Genomic DNA, 20743 nt, shown 5'->3' with positions numbered 1-20743 from the left:
AAGCCTAGGCCCCAGCGTCCCCAAGAGCAGCCCTGGAAACAGGGCCCGGCCACCCAGGAGGGGCAGGCCGCAGGCCCCACCGACTACACTGTGGCCAGCCGCTCTCCCCAGGGCCCACCACTGCCAGCAAGAAACAAAACCGCTTGACCTTGTGGTTCCGCAGACAAGTAGCTTCCCGCCTCAGCTTCCCCAGTGCAGTCCCCTGAGGCTGCGGGCTCTGTGGGCATCAGGTACAGTTGGAGGTAAAGGAAGCTCTGTGCAACCAGCCCTGCCTTGCTTCTGGGGACTGGAGAAGCCCTGGTCCCCAAACGTACTCAGAAAGCCTGGCCTAGAATGCTCTCACCTAGAATGTCAAAACACAAGGCTTCTCAAGACCTCAGCTGAAACCAGAAAGGAGAGGGGCCAAGAGGAATCCTGGGTTCAGATGGAGAGAAAGAGATGGGCAAGGGAGAAGGGCAGAGGTGGGGTTGGGCCATCCATAATGGGCAGGGCCTCCAATGCCAGGCAAAGGTGCTGAGCATCACCCTCTGTGCCCAGGAGCTCCATGGACCCATCCAAGCAGAGTGCGGCCTTCTGCCAGGCACTGGTAAGATGAGAGGCTGGGCAGAGGGGATGCTCCCGAGGAGCTAACGGACCTGGCTAAGCCCCACAAGCCTAGCTCAGGCTGGGCCAGAGAAGCTGCCCGGGGACACGTGTGGAGCAGTGTTTTCTCCAAAGCTTCTGAAGGTGAGAAGGCACAGGCTAGCCCCGCCCCGGCTTGCAGGCCGGCCCAGCCAGAGCTGCTCCCTGGCTTTCCTCCCCACAGCCTCTGGGAGGCAGAGGCACAATGAACAGGGCCTCACAGAGCCACTTGATGGCCACTTCTTGAGCACTTGAACTCACCTCCCTCTCAGCAGTTCACTGAACTGGGCACCAGTATCCCCCTCTCCAGAGGGGAAACTAAGGTGCAAGGTTGGGATGACTCACCTAGGGCACACAGCCAGCATCTGGTGGAGGCAGAATTTGAACCCAGATCTGGGTAAATCCAAAACTGTTAACCACGAGAGCCAGAGACAGAGGGATTCTACCTCATCCAGGATGTAGAAGCCACAAGAGAGCATCACTCCCAACTAAGGAGAAAAAGCTGGATATTCTGCAAAACCATAACTTTCGTTCGGTCTGCTGGAGGGCTGGTGTCACAAGGCAGTCAGGGGAACCGAATTCCAAAGAGTAGCGTGCTGTCCGGGGAGAGTGGGAGCATGGCCACCTTCACCTGTGGCAGAGACTGTAGAAGAGAGCCTGCCAAAACGGCTGGAAAGGTAAGAAGCAAACAGCTGGAAGGGGAGGAATTCTCAGCAGCTAGGTGTGGACCAGCCCTGGCAGTCCCAGACACAAGGAGTCCACCCTCACAGCCGATGCATTTCCACGATGCTCCGAGAAAGCTTGGGGTGCAGTGAGAGGATGGAGAGAACCCGCAGTGGTGCATGGGTGCACAGGGCCCTTAGCCCAATGCCCAACCTCACCTTCTCAGAAGTTGAGAAGAATCTGGTGAGGAAGGTGGGAGAGATGGAGTGACTGAAAGGGTGGGGGGCGGGAGGAGAGCCCTCCTGGGCTCCATGCTGCCTTGGCTCTCCTGACTACCCACTAACCCATGCTCCCCCTGCCAGGAGGGCCTCACTGAGGAGTTGTAGGCAGCATCTTTCCCTCCTCCCTCCATCCACCTATGCCCACCTCCAGCACACCTTCACCGGGAACCCACTCTGCTTGGCACAAGCACCCAGCATTCTCCAGGGGCAGGGCAGAGGGGACAGAGAGCTCCAGGACCCCTATGTCCTCTGTAAAAGGAGGGGCGAGACTCTTTTCCCCCATCGCAGGGAGTCAAGGGGCTAAGAGGGGCACAGATTCTTGAGGGGACAGCGTCAGAGCCCAGGCTTCCTGGCCTCAGGCCTGTGCCCTGTACCCTACCTTAAAGACAGGTAGGCTCCAAAGACCCCCAGTCTAAAGAGGGTTGGGAGGTTTTGCCCCATCCCTCCTGAAGACAGAATCTACTCTGGGCACAGAGTAGGCAATGATCTTGCTTTTCTCTCTTCTTTAAGAACCTTTAGACAGTCACATTACAATGCAATATAAAAGCAGAGGCAAAAGCATCGTGTTCAGGGCTGGCTGGGGAGTTATTCTCGAGTTAACAAGCAAGCGGGGAGAACCCAGGGACGCAGGAGGGAGGCTGAAGATTTGCCTCCTAGAGAGAGGCAGGCAGCTGGGTGGGCATCAGAAGGGCTGAAGGGGGTGCTGCTAAAAGCCAGACTGTGGGGGTGGGGGAGTCCTCCCAATCTGGCACAGAAGATGGAGGTGTGAGGGGCTCCCACGATGAGCACCAGGAGCCCTAGGAGCAACCCGGTAACCCTCCCTGCCTTCATTTATTGATTCATCTATAGCCAACTTACAAGTATTTCTTGAGCACCTACTAGGCCCTGAGGGTCCCCAGCAGATATGGAAGTGAGTGAGACAGACAAGGTCCTGCTCTTAAAGAGCCTCAGGAGAGAACTCACCGTGGGCAGAGCCTGCTTCAACCTCTCCCCAAACGAGGCCTGGACACTGGCTGCACATCAGGCACCTCTGGCAGACACCAGGGCTGCCTGGAGCAGAGGAAAGAGCATAGCTTTGGAATTAAACAGGCATCAACCTGTATCCTGAATGTTCATCACGAGCTGTGTGTCTATGAGCAAGTCCCTAACCTTTCTGACCCTCAGTAAGAATAACAAAAGCCAGCCTGGAGCAGTGGCTCACGCCTGTAATCCTAGCACTCTGGAAGGCCAAGGTGGGCAGACTGCTTGAGTCCAAGAGTTCAAAACCAGTCTGGGCAACATAGTGAAACCCTGTCTCTACTAAAAATATGAAAAACTAGCTGGTGTGGTAGTGCACGTCTGTAATCCCAGCTACTTGGGGGGCTGAGGTGGGAGAATCACTTGAGCCCAGGAGGTTGAGGCTGCACTGAGACGAGATGGCACCACTGCATTCCAGCCTGGACAACCAAAGTGAGACCCTATCTCAAAATAAAAATAAAATAAAATAACAAAAGCCGCTAACTTGTATTAAACAGTTAATATATAGTCAGCATTATTCTAAACTTTACATGTATAAACTCATCTAACCAACACGACAAGACTGTGAGCTAGGTTCTGTCAGTATTCCCCTTTTCAGAGGAGGAAATCGAAACACAGAGAGGTCTAGCGCTTTGCCCAACCTCATGCACATAGAGTTACTGAGTGTGGCCAGGATTGCAGCTGGACAGCTTGGCTCCAGAGGCCTCATCCTTAACCACCGCACCTTGCTTAAGAAGCTGTTCCCTAGCCGGGCGCAGTGGCTCACGCCTGTAATCCCAGCACTTTGGGAGGCCAAAGCAGGGGGATGACTTGAGGCCAGGAGTTCGAGACCAGCCTGGCCAACATGGTGAAACTCATCTCTACTTAAAAAAAAAAAAATTAGCTGGGCATGGTGGTGCACACCTCTAATCCCAGCTACTCAAGTGGCTGAGGCACGATAATTGCTTGAACCTGAGAGGCGGAGGTCGCAGAGAGTCGAGATTGCACTCCAGCACTCCAGTCTGGGCGAGAGAGCAAGATTCTGTCTTAAAAAAAAAAAAAAGGCCGTGCATGGTGGCTTATGCCTCTAATCCCAGCACTTTGGGAGGCCGAGGTGGGCAGATCACAAGGTCAGGAGATCGAGACCATCCTGGCTAACATGATGAAACCCCATCACTACTAAAAACACAAAAAATCAGCTGGGCGTGGTGGTGGGCACCTGTAGACCCAGCTACTCAGGAGGCTGAGGCAGGAGAATGGCGTGAACCCATGAGGCAGAGCTTGCAGTGAGCCGAGATCTTGCCACTGCACTCCAGCCTGGGTGACAGAGCAAGATTCCATCTCAAAAAAAAAAAAAAAAAAGCTGTCCCCAGCAGAGACCCTTAGCACCATTCCAGGTGTCCTGCTGAAATCCAGAACCACTGCCATCCCAACCTGACTCTGCCCACTGAGCTTGAGCTTCTATTCATTCGCTGGAGACCATCTCAAATGTCCTTTCTTCAGTGAAACCTGCAGGTCTTTTTCAGGATAAAAGAGGAGACCCACATGCATTGGGACCCTGCTGTGAATGAGGCCCTGTGCCGATCACCTCATACACAATTGCTCATCTCTTCCTCAAAACCCTGGCAGGCAAGACCAGCCATCTTTATTTCATAGAAGGGGAAACCAAGGCTCAAAAGATGAGGTGACTTGTCCAAGGTCGGGCAAACTTTGCCATATTCTGCATGCCTCTAACAGGGATGGATGTTGTGGGGGACTGTCTGATGGAGGCTGGAGTGGGGTCACCGGATAGTTCCTGAGCCACTTAGGAAGGGTAAAAGAGCACCTGAGTCTGAAAAACAGGAAATTATAAGAATCAGGAGCTGGGCACAGTGGATCTATAATCTCAGGATCTATAATCTCAGCGCTTTAGGAGGCTGCCCAGGAGTTCGAGACCAGCCTGGGCAACAAAGTGAAACCCCATCTCTATAAAAAAAAAATTATCTGGGCATGGTGGCATGCACCTGTGGTTCCAGCTACACAGGAGACTGAGGCAGGAGGATCACTTGAGCCTAGGAGTTCCAGATTGCAGTGAGGTGTGTTCATGCCACTGCACTCTAGCCTGGGAGAGACAGTGAGACCCTGTCTCAAAAAAAAAAAAAGAACTGGGGACAGGATCAATCAGTCAGTCAATAAACACTGTTGCCTGGGCACCTTTCATAAGCAACATAGGTATAAATAACATGAGTATAAGTGTGGGACCTCGCTCACTTTGTTCCATGAATTCCATCCCTCCCTCAACATCAACACTGAAAGCACTTAGTCTTCTTTCCACCTGTCCACTTCCTGCCTAGACACATTTTTAGGTCTAAAGCCAGTACTGTCACCTCCTTCAAGAAGACAGCCCTGATTGCCCCAGAACCCCTCAGAGCACCCTGAACCTGTGGTCTGGCTGGGGACTGGAGCAGACCTAATGGGTAGAATTATCCCCATGCCACACAAGTTGAGGGGCGGACAGGTGCAGGAGCAAGGCTGGGGGCTGGGGGCGAGGAGCCCTGCCTGGAGGATAACAAGGGACCCCACCCTTCAGGAGGCTCAGGCAGGAGCCAGCCGCACCATTGGCAGCAAAGCTAACATGATGGATGGCACCATTCAGGAAGAAATAAATCTAGAGGTTCATGTGCCAGGTGAACTGGGGGGTGTATCCATCTTACAGATGCTTAATGAATGTGCTGGCCACAGCACACAGCAGCACGTACATCTGCCTCCCACCCGTCTCCAGCTCCTTGGGCTCCAGAGACCACCCCCACTCCCAGGGATGGAGGGTGCTGAAAGAGGCCATAGATTAGCTGGCCCAGACCAAAACCCCCATTGGACAGATGGGAAAATTTAGGCCAGGAGAGGGCAGAGACTTACCCGTAGTCACAAAGGAATCAGCTGCAAAACCTGGACTAGAACGCAGGCCCCTAGGCCCAGGCCATGGACCTCTCCCTTGGGACCTCTTCAAACCCTCCCTTTCTTTAGCTCCACTGAGTTAGCTAAGAATGCCCAACCACCCCATCCGCAGGCCCAGGACTGCTCCTCCAGAGCTCCAATCCTCTGTCCCTTGGTCCCCTGCCCAGGCCTAGCAGGGGGCCACATCTCCTCCTCCTCTTCTCCCCTGTCAATACAGCCAGGGCTTGGGAACACTTCGGGAGCACTGAATGGATGAGGGGACATTGCGAGTCATCTGGAGTGCAGACAGGTCCTGGGGGTGGGGTGGGTGCTGTCTTAATGAACAGAAAAGATCCATCACGCTCAGCTCAGCATGCCCAGAGACTCTTCCCTGGGACAGACCTCCAGGGTTCCTCCAAGCAGGTCAATCACTCCCCCTGCAAGCCTCTTCATTACTTTTGCTGTAACCTCTCACTGCCTAGACGAGCAGAGCTCAGGTTGGCCCTGTCTGTGTCAGAACGCCCACCAATTCCCAGGCTGGGCTTCTAGGAGCTGTAGAGTGAGCACACTCAGAACAGATCCCTCAATCAAATTAACGAAACACTGACCTGCCTGCAAGAGAGCAGCATGAGCCCTGGGAACGGGAGTGGAAGAAGGGCCAAAGAAGGAGGCTGCACCAATGCAGAGCCAGGCAGGCCCACGCCTCCAGAATCTCCTCATGGCTGTCACCACGCCTGAAATGTCACCATTAAAGGGAAACATCCGCTGGGGTTTGGAGGCATTAAAGTCTCTTATTAAAGTGAAACTATCCCAGAGAGAATCATACCTTCAGTCATTACCCACCTCCACACATCAGTGGAGGAAGGAGGCAAGGAGGAGGAGGGTGGGTGGGTGGTACCACGCGTGTACTGCGTGCCAGACAGCAGTGGCCATGCTGAGGCTCAGGGGTCAGGTGGTCAGCCAAAGGGCACACAGCTGGTGTGTAGCAGAGCCAAGATTTGAACCCCGGTGCAACAGAGCCCAAAGCCAACCTTTCTCCTTCCACACAACTCTAAACAGGGACTGTGGTTGCCCCTTTGAGGCACCCTCTCCAGCCGGTTAAGACACTGGCCACACCAACAGCCCTGCAGGGCCTCAGAGAGACCATTGCTGGACCTCCGGGGGTGTGAACACCAGGACTGGAAACCCATGCTCTCTCAGCTGTTCCTAAGAGGGCAGTGCCTTCACCCTGCGCTCTGACTATGCCATCCTCCTCTTCCCCTTGGGTCACCAGAGTTTGCCAGTGGGTAAAGGAACTGTCTTTGGAGTCAGATGACCCAAATTCTAATCACGTCCTCAATCTCCCTGAGCCTCGGTTTCCCCATCTATAAAATGGGGATAGTAGCACCCACCTTACAGTGTCACTGCAGGCATTCCATGAGAGAAGATCAGGAAGAAGCCCAGCACAGAGCCTGGCTCAGGGCCCGCCCTCAGGGTAGCCTCTGGGCGTGGCCAACCCCTTTGATGTCCTGCAGAGACCAGGAACCTTGAGGCAGGTGGCCCCAGCATAGTGGGTGGGACCAGGACAGCACGGGAAGAAGCAACACACCGAGGAAGGCGGGCCCCTGACTTTTCCTCCCCACAAACTTGCTCCAGGAAGAGGTCACGGACCCCAGTCCCAGCTCAACTTCTTTTTTTTCCTTTTTCTTTTTTTTCTTTTATTGGGGAGTGGTGCAGGGGAGAGACAGAGGTTTACTTTGTTGCCCAGGCTGGTCTTGAACTGCTGGCTTCAAGCAATCCTCCCACCTCGTCCTCTTGAAGTGCTGGGATTACAGGCAAGAGCCACGGTGACTGGCCCCTAGCCTTATTTATTTACTTTCCTTCCTTCCTCCTTTCTTTTTTTTTTTTTTTTTTTTTTTTTTTGAGATGGAGTCTCGCTGGAGAGTACATGGAGAGTATAGTGGCATGATCTCGGCTCACTACAAGCTCCACCTCCCGGGTTCAAGCTATTATCCTGCCTTAGCCTCCCGAGTAGCTGGGATTACAGGTGCACACCACCACGCCTGGCTAATTTTTGTATTTTTAGTAGAGACGGGGTTTCACCATGTTAGCCAGGCTGGTCTCGAACTTTTGACCTCAGGTGATCCGCCTGCCTTGGCCTCCCAAAGTGCTGGGATTACAGGTGTGAGCCACTGCACCCAGCCCCCCAGTCCAATTTCTATGGGGTCCCTAGAGAGAGGTCTGAGCCCAGCATCACCTGCCTGCTCCATTCCAGGCTACTCTGAGGCCCCTGCCTTCATTCTGGCCGCAGGAAGCACTGTCAGAAAACAAGCCCAATGCCATTCCCCAGGTGGGCCCAGTGAGTACTCAGCACCTCCCCGCCAGCCCCATCTCTAGGCCTTAAACCTGCCTGAAGCTCTTCCCTGGTTTTATTGCTCAGTCCTTCACATCCTGGCCTTGCGCCCTGACAAGAAAACAAGAGACTCAGCAGGGGCCACCAGCTTTCCCAGACTCTCCACAGCAGAGCGGGTCTGGGTCTCTAACTCCTGACCTTTCTCCAAAGCCACCATGTGGCCCATGCCGTGGACCCTTCTTAGGAACATGTCATCCCCTCTGCCCACTCCCACGGCTGCTGTGTGGACCGCTCCCAGATGCTCAGTGAAGCTGCTCCTACCACCAGACCACCCTCCAACCCAACCCAACCCTCCAGTTCTCCTAAGGGGTCATCCTCAAATAAGGGACAGAAGTCAGTTATTGGCCATAGAGTTAGTCAAACATCTTCTCTCTGCCAGTAAGCTGAGGGCTGGCTGGGTGTGTCTGGAGGGGCTGGACCGCGGGCCAGCTTGAGGGCTGGTGAGAGGAAGGAGGGTGCGGAACCGGCCTTTCTGGACAAGATGCCATGGGGCAGGCCCACTCTCTCCAATTTAATCCTCTCAGCAGCTCTCATGGTGGGGGTGGGGAGTGGGTGATAGCACTCTACAAGTGGAGAAAGTGAGCCCCTGAAGTTAAGACACATGGATTTGAACCTGGGTCTGCCTGACTCAGGCTGGACTCTCTCCATGGCTCCTCCATACCCACCCCAGGGGCTGAGTGAACACGTGCCCTGGAATCAGAGCAGGGGCCGCGTCCCAGATGCCCCCTGAGACAGCCTTGCCAGTGGCCCCTTCCTCACTGTCCTCAGTATCCATCCCTGAACTGGGCCCACCCCAGGGTCGGGGGATACCTGCTGCCCTCCCGAGAGGCCGCCTCCCGCTCCCCTCTCTCCCCCACTCTCACTAGCAAATGAGTAAGAAGAATAGCATTACAGTTTGGCTACATGAGAAGCAGAATTAGCAGGATTAAATATAAATAACTATTAAAAGTGCCTTATAATTAAATTCATTTTCCAGTTATTTGTTTTACACACACACGGCCACCCACACGCGTGCACACATGTACACGCTCCAGTCCCCAGCTCCACACGCAGTAGGTGTCAGGGCCCCCAGCTGTGAACCAGCCTTCTCCCTGCTGTTGCCTCTTCCTGGGAGTTCCGGTGCCTGCCTGCTTCCCTCCCCGTCTCTCTCTCCAGCCTCCCGGGTCTGCTTCTGGTCCATCCACTCAACCCCTTCCAGAAGAATGGATGCCAACAATTACAGCTGCAGCCATTCCCCTGTGCTGAGCCTACCATGAGCCAGACATTTGACACCCTGTACCTCCTTCTTTCCACCCAAAGGTATTTTTTCACTCAATAAATATTTGGTTGAGTGTCAAGTACTTCATATACATGGTCTCATTGAATCCACACAATGACATTTATTCCACCACTAAACAAGTATTAGGTGAGCCCCTACTACGTGCCAGGGCTTGATAAGTGCCAGAAATACTTTGGCTGATGAGACCGGAGCCTCTGCCTGTGCAGCCTACACTGAAGGGACCCCAGAGTCAGAGGCAGGACCAGTCCAGTGGGAAGGATGCAGCTGGCACCTCTGAGTTAGGGCAAGAAGGAGGTCAGGAAGAATGAGGGCAGCGTGGAGGGTATTCCATGGACCACCACCTGCTTGAGGGCCTGCGTCTGTACCATCTCTCTCTGTGTCCAGGGCGGGGTGCAGAGTGGGCATGCCATTCGTGATTGTCAGTCTAAAGTGACCTGAGCCAGGTGTGAGGACAGGTGTGAATCTCTGCCTTTACTTATGCTATGCCCTCAAGAGGCCCCTCTCCCATTCAGGCCTCAGCTTCCTTCTCTGTAAAATGGGAGTCAGTCCAACCCCATCTACCAAAAGTAAGGGAGTGATCCTTGCAGGGTTCCTTGACCTATGCCTAGAACATGCTAAGTCCTCAGAAACGCTGGTTGCTTTTAGGATCATTGCCTTGAACACCATGACTACTGCTCCTACTATTATCCACCTCACCTGTGGGGTCCACGAGTCACAGGTATGAGAAATTTAGAATATTGGAAAGCCTCACAGAGATGGGAATGAGCATAAGACCTGTGATAGTGGGGGGAAATGCCCTGGGAAGGACACAGTGAAAGTCTATGGGGTAGGGGGGACACAGAGAAAGAGTACCTCCAGCCGATCCCTGGAGGACTTCCTGGAGGAGGGTCAGGTTTTCAGGCCTTTCCATCCTGGCCCTCCCTCTTCTGATCACTTGGCCTCATCTTCAGCCCCTTCCCACTAGCCCCAGGGCCTAAACTGTAGGGGAAGGAGCACTTCAAATGCTTTTGCCTTTGAATCCAGCCATTCAACTGGCCCCACTGCCTCCCAGTCCCTGGGAGAAGTCAGGGAAGAAGATCTCACCCTTCTATGGGGTCAGACGGGTGGATAGTGGGGCACTTGAGCTCTAGATGAACAAGGCCCGAGCCAATAGCAAGGTAAGGCTGTGATCCTAAGTAGTGAACATGAAGCCACCCACGTTTCCCAAGTCCCCACTGTGTGCCGGGTGCTTTGTTCCATCATCTCACCAAGCCCAGGAGCTGCCCTCTCACATGTGACCATGCCTCCTTCTTCAGAGGAGGTGACTCGAAACCCGGAGAGTCAGCTGTGTCTTGCCCAAGGCCACAAGGCCTGCAAGTGGCAGGGCTGGGGACAGAACCAGGATCTATGTCATCCCAAGACCTTTTCTTACCCCATGCTGCGCCTGTGCCAGGAAAATGCTGCTGGGGGACAGAAGGCCAAGGAGATAGTGTCCCTGGAAAATATCGGCCCTGCCTGCCCTAGCCCCTCTCATCCTCCCATTGTCTCCCCCAAGGTGGACTGCCCGCCCCACTGGCTTCCCACAGAGCCCCACCACTCGGCCAGCGACGGGAGCCTAACAGTAAAGACTTTTGCCCTAAAAGTAGGCAGCTGAGCTAATTAGCAAAGGCTTTCTCCCTTCCTCGGTGAAGACATTATTTCATTATCCAAAGCCAAACACAGCCCCATGGTGTCCGGCAAACCCGCTCAGGCAGCTGGCAAAAGCAATGCAAATCGATGGGCAGCAAGAGGCCTTCTCCAGCCCAGCCTCCCCACATGGCTCTGGGGCTCTGTCCCATGTTTTTGACAAATGCCAGGGAAAAGGAGCCTGTGTTGGGTGGGAAAGATTACAGATTGGGCGATAAGGCACAAAGGCCTCATAGACAACCACGGCCTATTGTCACTTCCAGATGGAATCAGCCAACCCTAGGTAAGGGAGCAAGGGAGAGGTAGGGGCTTGGATTCTGACACCAAAGCAGGCTATAGCACTGTAGAGCAGAGGGGAATCCCACTGTGTTCCTGTGCTGGTCAGCCTTCCAGTGCGCCCACAGGACAGAGACCAGCCCCTCATGGGACACTGCAGACCTTCCCAGGCTCATTGCCACCAGCTGCCCTGAGCCCATTGGATGGACTTCTCACCATCACTAACACACAGGCCAGCTTCATTCCGGCCCCCTCTTCAGCAACCAGTTTCCCCCTCCTTTCTGCCTCTCCAGGCTGGGTGCCACTTCCTCCAAACAGCCTTCCTGACTGCTCCATCCTACAGGGACCTACTGTGCCTCACACCTCTCAAGTACTTCTCACAGACACCACAAAATCAAGCACATACATACTGTCATATTTGCCATCCCCGGCTCTCTCGCTGTTGTCGTGGCTGTGGCTATGGCTGTTGTTTCGTGGGTCCCGCGTGCTGGCGAGAACAGAGACCTGACTGCCTCCAACTCTCCTCCATCACCAAGCCTGGTATAGAGGCAGACACACAGTAGGTGGTGCTTGCCCAGTGTTTGTTGACGGAACACTAGGAAGTCCTAAAGCCTCCTTGTAATGCAATGGGGAGTTCAGAGACTAGGGCTGTAGTTCAGCTCTAAAGCTAAGCATCTGTGGGCCCTTGGATAAGTCACTGGCATTCTCTTGGCTTCGGTGTCTGGCTGTGGAAGTAGGGCCTGGGTCAGAATAACCTGTGGAGGCTATGTTCAGCTGAGAGGAGACTCTGTGGGCCTGGCTGAGCCAGGCGCTGTTCGTGGTGCTGAATCTGGGAGCAGCCCTCCCTGGGGCTGGTGGGCACAAAAGATGAACATCACCATGGAGACAGAGGACTAGGGGTAGGGGGAGGGAAGTAGGGTGCAGCTGAGAGAGAGTTTATTTGGATTGCTGTTTCTGGGCACTGCCAAGGACTGTCAGCATGGGACCGCTCGCTCGCTCAGTCTGGTGGAGGAGGGTCAGCCTCAGCCATCAGGGAACCAACAGCCAAAGACACAAAGCCATATTGAGAACATGGTCTGAGGGAGGAGGGGGCTGGAGGCACACACACACCAAGTGTGCACACACAAACACACACACAATGTTTATCTAAACAACATATGGCAGAGTCTTGCAGACGTGAAGCTTGCAACCCAGAGAGTGCCCTCCTGGGCACTGCCACTCACCCAAAGAGGCAGGGCACCCCTTATGCACCCATTTAACAGAGGAAAAAAGTGAGGCTCTGCTTCTGGATCCTTCCCCCATGGGTGAGAAGCTACTGCCCCATCTTCTCCTTCTCCAAACCTTGCCAGGTGCCTGTCTTCATGAGAGACAAGACAAAGAAGGCATTTGTTGTGGAAAAGCAGGAAACAGGCCCATAACTGGGAGAGGGAGTGGGAGCAGGGAGGGATGAGGGAAAGGGAGAGAAGAAGGGCAAGGGGGAAGAAAAGGGGGAAAAGGAAAAGGAGGAAGGGAAAAAGTGGGGAGGAAGGGAGAGGGAGGGAGGAAGAGAGAGAGGATGGAAAAGAGGGAAGAAGGGAAGGAAAAGAAGAAAGGAGGAAGGGAGGGAGTGAGGGGGGAAGGGGAAGGCAAGAAGTGTGGAGGGAAGAGGGGGGAGAAGGAAAGAAGGGAGGGAGGGAGGGAGGGAGGAGAGGAAGGGAAGGAAGGAAGACAGATTCCCCTATTCTTGAAGAGCAGATCTTGGCAGGGCCCTGTGCTGGCCCAGCCACCGTCCGCTTCTGAATAATTTCCCCGGCAGAAACTCCATAATTATGGATAATAACAATCACTCTGATTTGCATGTATTGAGCACCTTTCAGCCCAAGATCCCAAGTGCTTTGCCAACATTAATTAATTCATTAGGCACACCCGCCTCCCGGGGACAGGGCGACAGGACGCTCCACCCAGCTCAACACAGCTGCCTCTGGAGTGTGCCGCGGGTGGCAGTCCCAGCCTAGGCTGTGCTGGGGGTTCTAGGGCTGGGGCTCTGAGAAGGAAGAGCCTGCAAAGTGGCCCCTCCAGCCCCAGGCCCTGCCTCTGGCAACCTCCTCAGAAGTCAGAGCTGTCCTTTGTGCTCCCACAGTGCAGCGTCCCTGGCCTGGCCTGTCAGAGGGCCATGGTGAGGGTAGGTCCAGTAGGCAGAAGATGGCCTAGCCCGTCTCTGCCCTCAGTCACTGAGGACCCTGGGAAATTCACAAGCTTCCATGAAACTCAGTGTCTTTGCCTATAAGATGGGGCCTGGTGGTCTCCAGCTCCCAAGGCTGTTGGGAAGCTTGAGGCAGGCAATGCAGGTAAGACACTTTTTGACTTATCTGGGGGCTGTGCACACAAAAGGTATGGCTTCTCCCTCTGCCAGCCACATCTGTAGGGAAGGAGACCAAGCCACAGATGGATGCACAACTCCCTTGAGGCCAAGGCCCTCCTTCTAGGACCAGACTGGAGCACAGCCAGGTCCCCACTCAGTTCCCTTCAGGAGTGCAGCAACGCCCCTCCCTCCAAATGGCTCTCGGTCCTCTGCTCCTGCCCATTCCAGGCCTGGCTCCACACTGGCCTAGGGGAAGGGAGGTGGCCCTAGGGATCTGATGGGAAGGAGGAAGCTCCCCAGGCCCAGCACAAAGTCTTACTCAGCAGAGGGAACTCTGGGGTCAACAGGCTCCAGCCCCAAAGCAAGCCAAATATGAAGTCCTCTCTTCCAGGCCCTCATGGTAGAAATGAGGAAACTGAGGCATGGAGGGACAGCAGCACAGGCGTTGGCATCAGACCTGGAATTGAATCCTAGGACCAACATTGATTTGTGCTGTCACCTTGAGGAGGTCACCACCTTCCTGACCCTCCATTTCTTTATCTGTAAAATGAAATAATACACTGGGATAATGTGTGTAGGGTGGCAGGCACAGTGTTGCCTGCACTGTAGGGGCTTAGGAAATAGAGTTGCTATCATTGGTTATGTTACAGTTATACCTTCTGGTTAACATCTTCCGAAGGTCACAAGAAAAACCCCATAATGGGACCACCAGCTCTATCTCTGCCACACTCCCCACTCCTTCCTGATGCCACACATCTGCCCTGGATGTTTCCTCCTTCCTTCCCCCAGCAAAGTTAAATTCCCTTTCAATCTTCTAAAGCCTGATCCAGCCCAATGTAGTTTAACATTTAACAGCTCCCAAATTCTTCCTCATCCTGACTCCTCGGTGGGAGCAGGGTCTCCTCCCCATCCTGTCTGGACAGTGTGACTCAGCAAAGGCTTGCTGGTGGGAAGTTGGTGGGGTGGCCAGGGTGTTGGGGCCAGGCTAGGGCAGGGCTGGACAGGCTAGAGAGCCTCAGCAACAGGGAGGGCGTGGGCCCAGGTACACGCAGAAGGGCCAGGCAGGCCCAGGCTAGACCCTGTCCCACCCAGCCCACTTTCTTCACTGTAGGGTCCTGATCTCTGCATCCTTCCTCATGTGATCGCAGCAAATGACCCACCACACGAGGACAATGCTTTACAGTTATGGAGCCCATAACTCTCATTAAGGTCCACAAGGAAGACTAGGCCCAAAAAAGCTCGGACATTTTGATACCCACAGTCAAAAACATGTCCACACACAGAGGAATGACACAATCAAGCATGCATTCTCAGACATATGCACAACAAAACACACAGTGACACACACTCACACGTGTTCATACAGAGTTTCACAATATACTGACATACAATGACAGACAGACAGACACACACACACACACACACACATTCCTGCACACAAGGTACCATAAACATACATACACATACCATCAAAGAGGGCCAAGCCGGAGGTGGGAGCCCAGGCTCAGCAGCCCTGGTTGGTGAGGGAGTGAACGTGACCATTTTCCTGCATCTGGCGTCTAACTGTCTGGCTTTCAATTACTTCTGCACATTTTCATCGCAGTGTTAAGAACATCAACATGCTAACTTGAAAGACAATTGCAAAGGTGTCACTTTATGAGAACGTGCTCAGGGTAATGACCCTGAACCCCCACGCCACCCACTCCACCTCCCTAGAGGGTGCTGAATGTCCCCACGTATGTGCACCCCGATACTCCACGGCCCCCCCAATGCTAACATGCACCACCTCGCACACAGACTTATCCATGTTCTCACACTCATCCCTCAGGGACACCTTGGAGCTCAGCCCTGGGGAAGGGCCCCCACCTCTGCTGTGCAGGTTTCCCCACCCATACCTTCAGCCCCTACAGTCTAGGGGAGGGAGAGGGGCAATGGGAAATGAAGCCCAAGCCTGGGAAGGATCCCACAGTCCTTGGGTAAGATTAGATGCTGGGGGCTCTACTGCCCTGCTCCTTGGTCAAGCCACCCTGCCTTCCCCTCCCCACCAGTGTCAGTGTCCCTGATTCAAGGGCCACCTCCCCCACCTCCTCCCTCTCCAGCTCCTCAGGGATCGTCTTGGTTTGACATTTGAGACTTTGATGTCTTTGAGACGGGTTTTCTTGGGCAGTCTGCCGAAGGGGCCCAAGCTCCGGTCTGACAGGACGGAGTATCTGAGCCCCTAGAACAAGAGTGGCCAGGGCTGGGCTTGTCAGGCACTGACCATGTACAGGGGTTGACTCCAGCATCATACGGGGATCCACTCAGCCACGGCAATACTGAGGTGGCTGTGGGAGCACCACAGAGGCAGAGGCTGGGCCCCCACAGGCTCACAGGGATTACTTTCCATCTTTGTGCCTCAGTTCCTTCACTGGTCGATGGGAATACTGTGAAAACCAAGTCAAGGTGTCTTTTAATCTAATAATATTAATACCACGTAGAGGTCAAGGTCTCGTGGTTTTTTCCTTGCAAGATTCTATTTCCTCCATGGACCGTGAGCCACAAAGATGTCACTTCAAGTCCCCAGATAAGAGGAAACAGGGTGCGGGGACAGGGCAAATAGAGCCAGCAGGGGCAGGGAGTTGCCCTAAGGGACAGATGGAAGAGGAGGAGGAGAAGGTAAGGCACCATAGGCCTCCTAGCTTAAGCAAGAGTTGGCTGGAATGCCCCAGAACAGGGGCTCAGTCCCCAGCCCTGGCCCAGGCGCCAGGCACAGGCCCCCCATAAGGAGCCCAACCTCTGGCTCATTAGCCCAGACCTGCTTGTTAATCACCGTGGGTCGCCTTTCCCTGCCTCGGCTGTGTCAGACCATAATAATATATGAAGAACACTCATTTATTCACCAACTTCCCACTCAGGAAAAGATATATGACACTGTAGGAATGGATTTATCCTGACACCCAGCTTTCAGCGAAGCGAGGCTAATTTAAACATTTAAGTCAATGGCTCGCCCCTCCCTCGCCTCCCAATTCTTTTGTTTTAATGGTGGGAAGGTGAAGGATGGGAGGGAAGTTGAAAATGTGCAAGTCTGCATGGTTTGAGGGTTAGAGGCAAAGGAGAGGAAAAGGGGTCTTAGCCAGGCTCTCCTCTGGTCTGTTCCCGACCACGCATCTGGGCCTGTCTCTGAAATAAAATCAATGCAATAAGTAGGTACAGAAGAAAGAGCACTGGACTGGAGGTTGGTGCAGAAGAAAGAGCACTGGACTGGAAGCCAGACGGCTTCACCCCTCACTGACTGCGCACCCCAAGGCGGGCATTCCCCATCTGCAGGCTTCCGTTTCCTTGTCTGCAGATGGAGAAAACTAGATGCTATCCCCGGCTCTCCAGCTTTCCCAAGCTAAGCTCACTTGACCTCTCCTGGGTATTTCCTCTACCCTGTGGCCCATCTGCAAGCTCCGAGAGGAGAATGGCCAAGACAGCCACCCTGCAAGAGAGAGACAGCTGCACCTGGGGCAGTTCAGAGCCAGCAGGGGCAGTCAGGGTGTGCTTCGCGGTGGAGGTGAAGCTGGAGTTTGGGCCAGGAGGACAGCCACACCTCATATTCTTGATGAGCACCTTCTCTGGAGTGAGATGCCTGGGCTCAAATCCCTGCTTTGCCATTTACTCTGTGACGCTGGCAAGCTGCTTACCCGCTCTGTGCCTCAGTTTCCTCATCTGAAAAACGATGAGACTGCCTACTATATGGGGATCTTGGGAGGATCAGATGGGGCCACCATCTATGAAAAGCCCCTCATACCATGCTTGGCACAGAGGAAGAACTATGGCAATGAGAGGATCACCATTGTCAGGGAGGGGGCGGCCAGAAAGGGAGGAGGGAAATAGTTGGGTGAGGTCCGGAATCTCCCCAGTGCTATCCCCACTTCAGCCTGGGCCTATCTGAGGTGTTCCAGGGTGGGGTCCACTCCACTCAGCCCATAGGGAGCCCACCAGGCCCCTAACAGAGGGAGCACCTGAGACCAAACCACCCCACCCTCCCTGAGTAAGGAGTAAAATCAGGGCCTTCTCTGAAGACCTGAAAAGCACTTAACGGCAGGGCAGGCAAGTAAGTAGCAGGCACCCAGCGGATGGACATGTGACCTATCCAGATTAAATGCCCATGTGTGTGCAGCCACGCATGCACACGCACACACAGACCCACACACTACCTTGCACGTAGAGCTTCCCCCTTCCTTCACTGGCCTCTGACTTGAGGTTACAAGCCTCCTGCAGCCCCCAGCACCCTTGGGCCTGAGAGTGAACTGGCATGGAGGAGAGGTGTGGACTGGAAAGTTCTGCCCAGATTGAAGGCTGGAGGGCAGCTGGGAGGGAGGCCAGGGACCGCAAAGCCTGCTAACTCCCCAACTGTCAGAGCCAACTCGGTCCAAGTGGGCCTGAGGCAGCAAGCTGGGGGCAAGTTTCTCTCAGAGGCTCAGTTTCCCCACCTGAAAAAATGGAGCCAATTACACCGACCTCACAAGGTGGCTGTCAACAGTAAGTGAGGTTGTATATCGAAGCACCAGGACCAGTACCCGGCAACCACAGGTGCTCAGCAAGCATCACCTTCTCCTCAATGCCCCTTTCCCTAACTTCAGAGGTGCAGGGGAGCTGAAAAAAGTCATCGTGTCAAGCCCAGCTGAGAAAGGAGACCACATTAGACAGTGATGCACTGGAGCTGGCGACTGGGGAGAAAGGTGATAGTTTACATGAGGGCGTCTACTTCTCTGTAAATCTTGTTCTAATTGAGTGTCCTATTAAAACGTGTTGATTGGTAATACAGCCGTTTTAATAAAAGAGTCCCTGTGTTATTTTTTAAAGTCATAACTGAACAAACACACTGAGCACTCTGCCCTGGCCACAGCCGTGGGGAGCCTGGCATCTGAGCCACACCCATAACCAGGGCACTACTGCTCACCTGGTGCCAGCCAGGGCTCACCCCAGAGGGGATGTGGCCCGGAAATAAACTGCCAGGTCTCAGAGCCCCACTCACTGCCTCTCAGAGTGGGCCTGGGTGACAATTCTAAGGAGGCAGCTTTTTTTCCCTCCTTAAAAGACAGCGCGGCAGTGACTCATGCCTGTTTCCCTGCAGCAGCCGTGTTTCTGGTTGTCGTTCCACACACCTGATGACTCCCTCCTCCATGGTGAAGGTAGCGGGGTGCCTGCTGGGGTTGGGGTGGGGAGGGGAGGCGAACATCTAACAGCCCAGACTGAATATGGAGAGGCTCAAGGTGGGAGACCACGGGGCCTCTGGAGTGAGCCCAGCCACTAAGGGTGTCCAGGGTCCCATGCCCCAGCCCCACCAGGTTTCAGTCCCTGTCTGCAAACGCAGGGGCTGAACCAGAAACAGGGGTTACAAACTGAGCAGCAGAATGTTTTGTTTGGCCTTGAGCTCAATGGTTTTTTAAAAGATTAGAATCAGTTGCCAACTTTTGCAAATTACATAGAAATCTGGATTTCTGGTTTCTCTTGGAAAAGTTGAATCTGGCCACACAAGGCCTGCATTTATTTCCACATGGTAGCAATCAGCTGGGGCTGATGGGTGGCCCTCCAGTTCTCCACAGTCCTTATAAACCTGCTTTGCTCATTTCTAGCCCCTTTGCCTGGCCCATGGGGCATCTGAGTTTGAGACCCACAGGCCAGCTGCTCACTGGGAGCCAGCCTCCAGTTCTGAGGTTCCAAATATTTAATTCTCCCCCGTGTCCTGCCTAGAGCTGGAGGAATTGGGACACAGGAGGAGGAATAAGTGAGTATATCCTGGGTGCTGGGAAAGGAGGTGAGGGTAATAGGACTCACCACTGGGCCCAAACTGGGAATACAGCCAGAAACATAGAAACCACAGAAATTTGCTAAAAAGCTTTATTTTGTTATGATTGTTAATAAGTATCTTTTTTTTTTTTTCTTTGAGACAGGGTCTCACTCTGTCACGCAGGCTGGAGTGCAGTAGCATGACCTCAGCTCACTGCAACCTTTGCCTCCCGGGATCAGGTGATTCTTTCACCTTAGCCTCCCGAGAAGCTGAGACTACAGGTGCATGCAACCATGTCTAATTTTTTTTTTTTTTTTTGTATTTTTAATAGAGGTGGGGTTTTGCCATGCTGCCCAGGCTGGTCTTGAACTGCTGAGCTCAAGTGATCCACCTGCCTCCCAAAGTGCTGCGATTACAGGAGTGAGCCACTGCGCCTGGCCCAAGTATCCATTTTTAATTCACACCATTCTATTAAACCAAAAATTTGCTCCAGTGTATTGGGTGGGGCAATACAGGGACCCACCACCAAATTGTGAACACAATGCAAATTATAAGGAACAAGGCCACAGCAGCCCAGTCTACAGGCACAGGACCACTTGCAACCAAAGGCTGTCCTCACAGTCTTGCTGATGGCGCAGGAGCTGGGCCAGACATTCTTTGTTTTCATATTTGGGGACATAATAACCAATTTAAAGGGCTGAGTTGTAATTGTTCAAATACACGTAATGGGCTAAAGGGCTTTTTCTCTGTGATTGTGCTCCTTTGAGTTCAGATGCCTAGAAATACAAATGCCATTAACCTGGTACAAGTCAGGTACAGGACATTCCAGGTAAGTCATCTCCCACCATAACTAAGTGCTCAAAGAAGAGATCCAACAGGAGTTGCAGAAGAAAGGGCCCCAAGGGCTGGGGAGCCAAGGCAGCTTCTCAGCTTCAGGGACATGGAGTGGAGTCCCCTCACCAGGTGTCTGTAGCCCATTTGCAAGGGTCCCCTCTCCAGGGGAATGGCATCAGAAGAGATGATCCAAAGGAGCTCACTGAGGCCCTGCCAGATGCCCAGCCCCTGGAGCCTCCATCCCTGGCACATAGCCTCGTTGAACCTCAGTATTCCCATCTGTGGAGTGGACATGAGTGATGGAGTGAGGCTTGCATGTGACGTGCAACTCCACGCCAGGCCCTGACCCTCTCTGGCCCCATGTCTCCCATCTCTAAAATGGGGCTTAATGCCCTCTTGGGTCTTTTGTGACCTCGAGTTTGATGATTCAGCCCTTAATTCACCCTGGAGGTTGAATTCACCCTTAATTCAGCCGGAGGCTTCCTGGTACTTGAGGGTGAAAGAGAACAAGGAGAGGCAGAGGCAGCATTAAGGAGTCCTTGCTGGGTGAAGGCAGAGTGGACCAAGGGGTGGGTAGAAGCCGTGGCATGAGGACAGTGTGTGCAGGCCAGTCTTTTAGTCCCCTGGCTATGGTGGTCTGGCCTGGAGGGTGGGGCCATGGCACACACCAAGCACATGTGTGTGCTACGCTCAGAGACTCAAATGCAAGAGCAAAATACAGAGT

General features: G+C 53.8%; 1 protein-coding gene and 1 long non-coding RNA gene across 2 annotated transcripts in view; both read right to left on the bottom strand.

Moving 5' to 3' along the window:
• LOC103885959 (translation initiation factor IF-2-like) overlaps positions 1-20743 on the bottom strand; it is a 154730-nt gene that overhangs the window by 69302 nt on the left and 64685 nt on the right. The window lies entirely within an intron of this gene.
• Positions 7564-20743, bottom strand: part of LOC110743708 — a 68596-nt gene continuing 55416 nt past the window's right edge. Inside the window, exon 3 of the long non-coding RNA XR_002523135.2 lies at positions 7564-12443. This is a non-coding gene — a long non-coding RNA (uncharacterized LOC110743708). The remainder of the gene's footprint in view (positions 12444-20743) is intronic.

This window comes from Papio anubis, chromosome 7 (assembly GCF_008728515.1).
Source record: "Papio anubis isolate 15944 chromosome 7, Panubis1.0, whole genome shotgun sequence".
NCBI lineage: Eukaryota > Metazoa > Chordata > Mammalia > Primates > Cercopithecidae > Papio > Papio anubis.
This window is presented reverse-complemented; position numbering and strand designations above follow the sequence as displayed.